Source organism: Columba livia, chromosome 1, assembly GCF_036013475.1.
Source record: "Columba livia isolate bColLiv1 breed racing homer chromosome 1, bColLiv1.pat.W.v2, whole genome shotgun sequence".
In the NCBI taxonomy this organism is placed as follows: domain Eukaryota; kingdom Metazoa; phylum Chordata; class Aves; order Columbiformes; family Columbidae; genus Columba; species Columba livia.
Window position 1 is genome coordinate 93,228,200 of NC_088602.1, and position 10,945 is coordinate 93,239,144.

Genomic DNA, 10,945 nt, shown 5'->3' on the forward strand with positions numbered 1-10,945 from the left:
CAGTGAAAACAAATAGCACTTCACAGGTCTGACCTTTCCTCTTTAAGCTTTTGTTGTGGTTTACTTGGGATGTGCAGCTTAAAGACTCTAAACCAGTCGTGTGTATCTCACGAAGTTTCAAATGGTCAGTCCCAAGCTTTTGGCCTGGACTTAAAACTGGCTTTTGTCTTTGCATCTGCTGGCAACCTAGCCTAGAAAGTGGGGTTTTTTTTCATCTTCTTTGCCATGACTTTGCGTAAGACATGAGAACACAGTCCAGCAGTAGCCATGACATTTTGCCAATAGGCTGGGGTTCACAGCTTGAGGTTTCAGTGTTCAGCAGTGCTGTTATGAGAAAAAACATGTATTAAAATATAAAGTCAGCCACTGCTTCTCGAATCAAGCCATCCAAGTAGGTGGCAAATTTCTACCACTTCCTTTCTTGCTACAGCCCTCTCCTCCTACAGACATGGCAGACAAATTGCATCTTGTACACTTACCTACTTATGTTGTCTTGTGTACCTAATTTACTCTGTCATTTAAGCCAGCTTTGAAGCAGGTTCCTGTTGCTTAGTGTGCACTTTTGCAATATATACACATCTTGTCAAAGATCCCTGCTGGAAAGTGGCACTGGATTGCAGGACAGTGATTTCAGCTACATCCAGTTCATGAGAAACACTGTAATTCAAAAAGCAAAAGCATCTTGATCTGCTTGTGAATCTTTATTCTGTATATAGTGGAAAATAGCTTTGGGGGCTCTGTTCAAATGCTTCCAGTTAGGGATAACATTTCTCAAAAGTAAATCTCTTAATTTACAAGCCTGTTATTGCCAAAGTCAGCCTTTATTTTAAGGTGTTCTCAGAAGAGTGAACATGACTCACATCTTAGCAGAAGCAAGCAAAATTTTGCAACCCCTGTGTTTTGCCAACAGTAACAACACGTTTGCAAGGGGAAAGGTTTACTGAATCCTTTTTTTTCTTTCCTTCCCTCAAGTGTCCTGAACTTCTGAGAGCACTCTGACAATTCTCCTCCACCACTTACAATTTTTTCTTCTGTCCCAGAGCAGCCACCATTCCCAGTATCACCAGGTCCTCCTTTGTCAGGGCTGCAGCCCACTCAGTGCTCCCCAGTGCTGCTGCCAGACCACAGCGCTCTTGCCCAGTGGCAGAAGGAGCTAAAGCCAGTTCAATAAATCCGGGACCATCTGCACATCAGATTTCACAGCCCCTCAGCCAAAGATCTGCACTCAACCCCTGCTCAGGAGCCACAGCCCTGCCACAAGCAGGATAAAAGCCACATGGGAAGACATGGTGAGGAATGTGCCATGTGAAAGCATTTTCGAGGAGCCAGCTGGTGAACAAGCCTTTCCTTTCAGACATGCAAAATGCCCAAGTCAGTTTGCCGATGTCAGAAGAAGTGGGGAGGCCAGCAGACACAATGTAGAGCAGCCATGCAGCAGGAGCCTGCAGGGTCTGTGCAGGCACCCAGGGTCCCCTCTGCTGCTGCCAGCCAGCTGTGGCAGCCATGGTTCTCCATGGCTTTGCACCATCAACCCCACAAGGCCAGGCCTTGCCATGCAGGGCTGCACATCTCCAGCCCCTCCAGTGGTCCCAGAGGTACATTTCTTTAGAGAGTTGATTTCTCTGTAGCAGCTTGCACTGTGCTTCAAGAGCCCCGTATATGGCCTTCAACTCTTTTTTTTCCAACTGAGGAGCTTCCCAAATTGTCTTCAATATGTTGAATACTAGTTTGGGGGTCCATACTGTCACTTTGCTCCTAGCCAATGGCAAAAAAAAATCAGTATGTGTACTTTCAAGGATTTCTCCTAATTTTCCATTAATACTTTTCATTTACTGTTCATGATAAGCCAAAAAACCCATGGTTGCCTGGCCTCTAAGACAAAACTAGGGGGAAAGAAATCTATTTTTTTGCCAGCATGTCTTGAAAGAAAGGTCAGATGCTGGCTGGCTGTGCAATAACCTACCCAGATGCAAACCCAGACTCATTACATACTGGTCTCATTGCTTCATTTGCTATGTGGAAAGACAATATGCCTCAGTCACTAATGCTGTGGGTGGTATCTCCACCAGCCTCTACCTCCCACCCCAAAAAGACCTCCTTAATGTTCTCCTACTGCAAACAGAGCTGCACTTGGCTGCATGTGGCCATCTCTGCCCAAGCACAGCGGTCTTGAAAGAGGGCAGCAGATGGGTGATGCTAAAAATAAGACCACAAAATTCCTACATGTGGTGCATGGAGCAGCAGCTCCTCTGGGGAAGCAGTATCTGCAGGAGGCTGTATTGCAAGAGATGGTCCTTCCAGCCACCTGGTGAGAGCAAAGAGCAGAGCACATCTGCTGAGAGTGCCAGTCCTCTGTTTGGCCAAGAATATTCATATTACAATATGATTTGAACTGATTCTCAGGAGTGACTGGAAAAAGACAAGGAGATATTGTGAGGCTCTACATGTTAAAGTAGCCATAATCAATCGAAGTAAAAGAAAGTAAATCTCTGTCCTTTAATCCAGACAAAACAATTCCATAAATACTGGAATGTTTCTAAATTGTGCAATTGAGGCAATATTTTTTATTTAAAAGGTCTGTATTTAAAATGTATTGGAGAAAGTGTACCAGCACATGCACATACAGTAAAATGCATAAGATAAGGACCTTAAACCACACAATGATCCAAATTGTGCATCCAGATGTGCCAGGGATCTTTTAGGCTAATAAAATCTGTGAAACTGTACGTTTCATAACAAAGCTTTTATATTTGAAGGAAAGGGAACCAAAGATCATTCTGAAAAGGATATTCACAATTACTCATATCAAATCTTGATCTCTTGATCTATTTTAGCACAGACAAGGCTAAAGGTAACCCAGAAAATATTTAAACATTTGCTATAGTAGCCATGCATACCATGAGACAAATATATACATGTATTTTTAATGAGTAGCACCAACTTTTCCATCCTGATGAAAGAGGAATTTAATTGGATTGATAAAAAAAATAATAAACAGATGTAATGAAAACATTTCTGAAAAGGAAATTCATGTCACAGAAATCCCTTGACTAATCATAAAGTGATGAGGCTTTGAAAGGAAATACTTTGATTGCATTTTTACTCCTCTGAGAAGTCAAATGTTTGGAAATACCCAGGATTTTTAAAAAATATTTCCTGATGTGCACATAAAAACAGATTGTAAACTCAGGAACTAGGGCCTGATTCTTATCTCTATTTTATTTTTCTTTTCTTTGTTTTTTTCTTTTTAACTCAGGTGAACCACCTGTGTTTCACAAGAGTAACTCCACAAACTAAGATCAAGATATTTCTGATTTTCATAGATGGGGAGCCTAGGAAAGAATTCACTGAATAAGGCTGGTAACTTGAGTGCTATTTTTCTACTTCCCTGTTACAACTACTTTGAAAATACTGCAACTATGTCAGTGTCTAAATTCAACAACACAATACCAGCTATTTACAACAAGCATTCTAAAGTAAGTTAATAAGCTTTTTATATACTTATAAACTAGATTTTTGCCCGAATTGCCTCAAAAATAAAGGAAAAAATGTATTCCGTATCCTCTCACCAGCCCAAAGAAGAAGCAAACTAATGCCTGTAACAGTGTCCCGTGAGTTACCCTGGCTTTACATCACTGTAATTGTGACCAAAACGTATTACTACAAGCAGCAAAGAAATGCAGACAGGCAGAAAGGAATAAAGGCAGGCATTCATACATTCTCTGTTTTGTATTACCTACTGTCCTTCACACTTAAGTGAAAGAAGTATAAGCCACGATGCGTGCAGCATGTTGTGTTGTAGCTGAGGAGCTTCCAGCCAACTGGAGATGTGTCAGGCTGAGGAGGGGCAGCATTATTGTCTGAGCACATAATGGTCCCTATCGCCAAGAAAACTTTAGAAGAGTCTGTCCAGCTACCTCATCCCAACCCACTGCTTGTATACACCACCAAAATTAATTATCATAACATGGTCTCTTTTTAAGTACATCATATCAATATACAAAGCCATAAAAGCAACAGTGTTTGCCAAACGAGCTGGCCTGAGCCACACTCCCAAGCAGAAATATAAGAAAATAAAAGTTCATGTGATGCCTTGTAGTTTCTGGCACTCGTACCCAAGGGTGGGAGTGATGTGCCTGCTGACTCCATGCCCTGATGTTGTGACTGAGTTAAGCTGCTCACCAGCAGAAATAACATCCCTGAGTCACACCTGACTCAGCCACGGGCTCTGCTCAGGTGGCACGAAGGGCTGGTCCATGTCTCTTGCTGGCTTGTGGGCATTTCCACTGCTGTTTCCAGGTCTAATAATTCACATTCCCAGAGCTGCAGACAGAACAGAAGAGAGACACAGTGCAAAGTATTCAGGATACATTTCTGACACTCACCATACATTTCCTTGCCCTCATGTCTGCCCTGACAGTCGAGAGCAGCTTCTGCCTTAGTCAGGGCAAGATGGGAACAAGCAATCTGTCATGGTCGTTCTTACCAATTTTAAGATGCTTTTGCATTGCCAAGGTAAAGAAATGAAAAGCTGCAGCCTGGGAATGACGCTGAATGTTTTGGAAGGTACCTCCTAGAAGAACAATAATTAATATTTTTAAATTAAAAACTGAAAGGTCATTCATCACCTTCAAAATTCAAGCACAGCTTAGAGCTGGAGCTTACAGCTTCATATTCACCCCAGTATTTTTCAAGTTCACACAAGGTCCCTTTTTTAACAGCGTCCCTGTTTTGATGTTGGGCAAAAATCCTGCACTTGCACAAACGAAAAGAAGATTTTCCCACTGTCTTTGGTGGGTGTCTCTTTTTGTTTCAAGCCTTAAAAAACTTATTTGAAATCTGGAAGTCTGGAAAAGGGATGTTAGTGGGAATTCCAAGTCTGACAAATGCTCGTCTCAATAAAGGCACCACACGCAAGATGTTCAGAGCCAAGTGTTTCCTGTTTCACCATGTGGACAAGGTGCTTGTGTCAAGAAAGAGAAGGAAAAGCCAGCACTGTGGAGGACAGCTAGGAGCGGGCTCAGTGTACCTTTACGCACCCTGTTCCAAAGCTGAAAGTAAGTGGCTAAATTCTTTCAGTCCTCCCCACGGGTATCCAGGCAGCCCAGGAGCAACACGTACAAGTGCTCAGGGCAAATGACTGGGAAGAGAACCTGAAAAAAACCTCCTCTGCAACACGATCCACCTCCTTCTACACATGAGTGGCCTAGGAAAGGGTCTTTCTCTGACAGAAATTTGTGGGAAAAGGTATTACAAAAAGTTATATCCAAAACCATCTGAGTGGAGAAAAGCAACTCTCACTAGGTAGAGTACAAAAACATTCAGCTTTTACTTAGGTAAAAAATAAAATAAAATAAAATAAAATAAAATAAAATAAAATAAAATAAAATAAAATAAAATAAAATAAAATAAAATAAAATATCAGGGCTCTAGTGACGACTAGTATTAACATGTTGTGTGAGCAACTCCCAAAGGGGAGAAGAAAACTTTTTCATGAGTGCTGTTGGTTCAGAGCAGTTCTGTAAACCTGAACCTTATTTGTATATTTGAATGGAAGCTCAATTCTTTCAAAAATCTGGATCAACTCACAGGATTAGGAGATCTACATAACAAATAGTTTTATAGAGAGGCACAGCCTTCTTTGCATTTTGTGTAGGATAGAGTACCCTGCATGAGCCCTAAAGACAGCAAACTCTAATTATACTGCAGTAATAGAGATACTGAGGTTTTTATTGTTTGTGTGCAAAAGAAGACCATAGGGTGCTGCATTATGACTGGCAGTAAAAGAAAAGAAAGATGTCATTACCTGTATTTGAATCAGTTTTTTTTTCCTAGGGAGGCAAAGTAAACACATAGGAAAACCTGAAAGATTCTGGGCAATTTATCACAATTATCTTTAGAACAAAATAATCCTGTCCTACGCTGCAGCAACAGACGGTTGTGAGATAAAGTGTCTTTTTAAGAAGCAGAGCTATGCAGAAGCCAAAGTATGATTCAGTGGTCTTAAACCAATAGACATGTTTCAACTTTAAAGATGCTTACATCTGGCAATAGACCATTTGGGAAGCTGGCATTTTCCTGTTTATAAATATCTTTGTTGCTTTGACTTCTGTTCTACTTCTGAGTATTGCATCAGCTCCCATAGGGAAGAGGCTGTCCTTTTTATATCCTTCTTAGATGTTTATTCAGCATCTACTACTCCAGAACAGGGTATTGTCAATGATTAACTCGGGTCTGACAAAACAAACTCTGCCAATAACCTTTGTCCATCTGTTGCCAAGGTCCAAGACACATAATGCCACCCACTGGGGACCTGACATTGCTTGCTCTTCCTCAGATAGCAAGAAGTGTAGTTTCAGGCTCTGACTTCTGCTCCCAGGCACGAAGGTAGCAGTTCCAACAGATTTAATATCAAGAGATTTGGCAAAGTGCTTCCCGCTGAGTCAGTCTCGGTAAAAGCACACAGCAAACCTCAGAATAAATGGAATAACCTGCCATCTGAAGTGCCAGTCATTCATAATGCACATTTCACTTGTAAAAACAACTTCTATTTTTTCCATATCCAACATTAACCAAATGAGCAAAGTTCAAGGAGTCCTTTTTTAACAGTGCAAAACAAAAAAGTAGTAACCCATCTGGTAAAGGGTATTTCAGTCCTTTAATATATGTGAAAAGTGTGACAAGAAACATCACTCTAAATTTGCTCTATGCAATTTAGCTTTTCAGAAATTCTTCCAAAAACAAGCATGATTTTAACACATATTACATATATCCACATCTATCTATCTACAACTCTCAGTATATGGATTGTTACAGTACAAGATATTTTACTAGAAAGCTTTAGGTGTGTAAAATTCTTACTTAACTACAATTTAATATAGAAGAAAAAAAACAAAAACATAGTTTTCCGGTAAGGAGACACCTAATTTGCACAAAATATTTGGTTCTGACCTCTAAAAGTAGCAGCTCAATTTAATGACCAAAAGGAGGTAGTGATTTCAACTTAGCAACTCATCTTGGCTGCACTAGTATTTTAACCCACACTGTTCACATTTATTAATAGCTAAGCAAAGAGTGTCCCGTCCTTCACATGATTTTTGTCGAAGTGGTAGAACATCATCCACAAGTGCCCTATCTGTAACTTTTCTGTATGGAAGGGTCACACAAAGGGAATAGGATGAAAAATATCGGTGGAGGCTTCAATTTCTGACCATCAGCACTGCTACAAGCCAGGATGGAAGAAGGAGCTCGTCACACCAAGCATCTTCGGGCAAGCCAAGAAAGCAAGTTGAGCATGCAAAAGCCCTACCCAAAGTTTCTTGAAATCAATGGGAAATATATCTGGTGAACTGGACAGAAAATCAAATATATTAAAACATTTTGGGTCAAGCTTTTAAAAGGGAAAAGTATTTCTTATCATTATTTGCACATTCAAACTGATACTGATACCTTTACTTTTTTCCAGAAACAAATCAAGGCAACACCTTAAACTGATTTACACCGGTGAAATTATTTTCTCTTTTAACTTATTCCATATGATATTCACTTTTGGGGTAAATTATTTCAACCCAGTCTCCAATTTAGCCCATATTTTCACAATATATCCCATAATTTCCCACCTTTTTACTAATGCAAATAATTTCCCTCTACCAGTTTAGTCAGCCTGGTTCCAAATCTGATGATGTAGAACATTCAGTTTGCTGGACGGCCAGTTAGCCATTTTATCAGTATCTTAGCTAAAAATGAATTTAATATTAAAATGGTAAATCAATGTGTTCTGACCCAAAATGTGCTGGATACTTTGATTTTTCAGGAACAAGAGGGAATCTGCTCCAATGCTTTCCAAGCGATGAAGAACATTGATCTAAATCAATAGCTAGATTTCATTTGTAAAGGTTACTTATGGCTGAAAGCAATTCTGAAGATGTCAAGGATCACATCAGTGATGTGTGCACCTGTTTTTTCAGGATACAAATGTCTCTCTACCTTTATACTCCAGACAGGGCAAAAATTTTGGAGCAAAAACACTGATGGGTGAAAATACTGGTAGTCAACTTTCTTCCTCCCTCTCCCACCATGCCTGCAATGCTGCCACTGACAAAAATAATACTTTTTTGTAAAACCAACTCTAAATATTACACACAATCAGATTTTCGTGGGCTTTGTATCTCAGGCTTCTCCATATTGCACAAACGACTGAAAAGTTTAACATGTACGGGGGTGGGAATTCACACGGTAACTTCACCATTAAATCTCTTTCTCTTTTTAGAACATTGGGCCCCAGGGATAGATATGGTACAAATGTTTCCCTGTCTTTACATACTTGCTTTAAGAAAATTGTGCTACACCCCAAAAAACATCATGCGAAAACACTTTTGCTGATCCCATCAGCATGACACTATGGCTTGCATAAATCCAAGAATGTTATGAAGTATAATAGTAACAGCAATTATTTTTCACAACAAAATCTCAGTTCAGTCAATACATAATAATATCATAAAACCACACAGTTTTCAGACTATAATGCATTACTAGGTTGTTCTTCCCACTGCTTGTATAGCTTGATTTTGTAAAATGACAAACCATTTTCAGATGTTCTAATTTTTAAGTGTTTACATTAACAGAACTACCTAGGACTTTTAGAGTAGGAATACTCAATATTTTCTAAACTTATATCATGCAACTGGGGCCAAGACCATCTAATCGCAGTATCTAACCTATAAAACAAATAGGGATACAAGGAGTTAGCAGTGCAAGAAACCGCATCTTCTATTTACAGACAAAAATAGCCATCCCCAATACAGTTATATAAGACTTTTTAAAAAATATTTTATTTTCCAGGGAAAACAAGACGAGTATAACAATGTTTTACAAGCTTTATGTTTGTTTTAAAAGATAATAAAAAACATCATAGAATGACACATGAATTATAATGAGATTTTTGAGACATAAAGTAACTATTGAATTAATCAATAATGTTTTGTGGCAAAAAATTACTTCTGTCTGTGCTGGTGTCTGAAACAAAAAGAAAGAAGGGGAAAGGGGAAAGGGGAAAGGGGAAAGGGGAAAGGGGAAAGGGGAAAGGGGAAAGGGGAAAGGGGAAAGGGGAGGGAAGGGAAGGGAAGGGAAGGGAAGGGAAGGGAAGGGAAGGGAAGGGAAGGGAAGGGAAGGGAAGGGAAGGGAAGGGAAGGGAAGGGAAGGGAAGGGAAGGGAAGGGAAGGGAAGGGAAGGGAAGGGAAGGGAAGGGAAGGGAAGGGAAGGGAAGGGAAGGGAAGGGAAGGGAAGGGAAGGGAAGGGAAGGGAAGGGAAGGGAAGGGAAGGGAAGGGAAGGGAAGGGAAGGGAAGGGAAGGGAAGGGAAGGGAAGGGAAGGGAAGGGAAGGGAAGGGAAGGGTCCAGCTCATTCTGTTGGTTGTGAAATGTTCACCTTTAGAATCTAACAACTTGGGCTAAATAGCACCCTGATAAATGCAGAGAATCCTCTAGTTTTTTTTTAACAGAGAATTCCTATTGGCATTACTTCAAGGAAATTCAGAAACAAAACTGATCTGAGTAGGAAATCCATTCCCCAGGGACACCAGGAGTCTTTCTGTCAAATCATACTAACTGTCAGCTCGCAGGATCCTGACTTTTCCTTACCTAACCAAATAAGTAACACTGAGTAGTGGTTAATAAGTCTCAGAATTACAGAATCATGTTAGCAGATGATAAACATCAGTAAATGTAAATTACATGCAAGCGGGCCAAGTTTCTGACAACAGTTCTCTCAAGAGAAACATTAACACAAACTCATTTTGACAATCTGAACTTTATTTTTCAAATTGTACTTTTCTAGATTATTTCTAGGGTATTTCCCTTTGTGTTCAGCCCTTAAGAAGCAGATGTATGTTTTCTGTGCTTTTCCAGTGACCCTTTTCCCAGTGTAGATTAACACACAAATATCAAAACAACCAGAAAAGTAAGGGAGTAAAAAATGAGCTGCAAATCACTAAAAGAAGCAGTAGTAGACCTCTGGGAAATATTTGAACATGGAGAATGTAAGGAACTGTAAGAACATATGGGAGTTTTATGGAAATCCTTGTAGATGATGGTCAGGAAGAAGGAGCAAAGAGCGAGATGGTGGTGCCACCACACCGCTTGGTGCTGGCAATCTGGCAGGAGCAAGGGAAAGCATCATAAATCAGTTTGGAGGCGCAGACAAAGGCAAAGCTGTCCAGTTTTTTGAAACTGAGTGCAACAGCTTGAGCAGAAAAATAATTTTTACAATTCAGGACTACAGATAAACTTACCATCAATGTGAAGGCTGATTTACGGTTTGTCGGTGTGCAAAAGGAAGAGAAGCATGTAGCAATCGCACCATCTTGCAAGGGGAACAATACAGGATTTAACATAATCCAAATTCCAGACTTGGCAGCTCTTGATATCTCTGGTTTCAGACAACTCTAGGGCAAGCTAAATATTTCAGAGATAGGCCAGAAAGTTTTGCATGTTGCTGTGTCTGCTTTTCTGCTATATAAATCACTTGAAAGGAGGTGAAAAGAATGAAGACTGCAATAAGCTTTCATGATTTGCACATCCCGAAATTCTGGCTCACCACCTTTTTTTTACTTTTTTTTTTATGGCTATCCATATCAGGACATTGTGATGCCTGATTCTCAATGATCTTGTTTTTACTTGTCATAGCAAAATATCAACATCACATTGCACTTTCCTTTTATACTTTCTCAATTACAGGCAATTGGAGGAATAAGAAAATTTGAAAACAGTTCCCCTCCTTCCAGTCTCACAACCACAGCTGTAGAAAAAGCAGTCTGGGACAGCCAGAGTGACAATGCAAACTCAGCTCCTGAGTGGGCTCCAGTCATATATGCAAGTGGAAGTGGGCATGATCCACCACATTCCTTACGTAGGTGGCAGGGATTACACTCCTCTCCTCAAAGTGGGTCA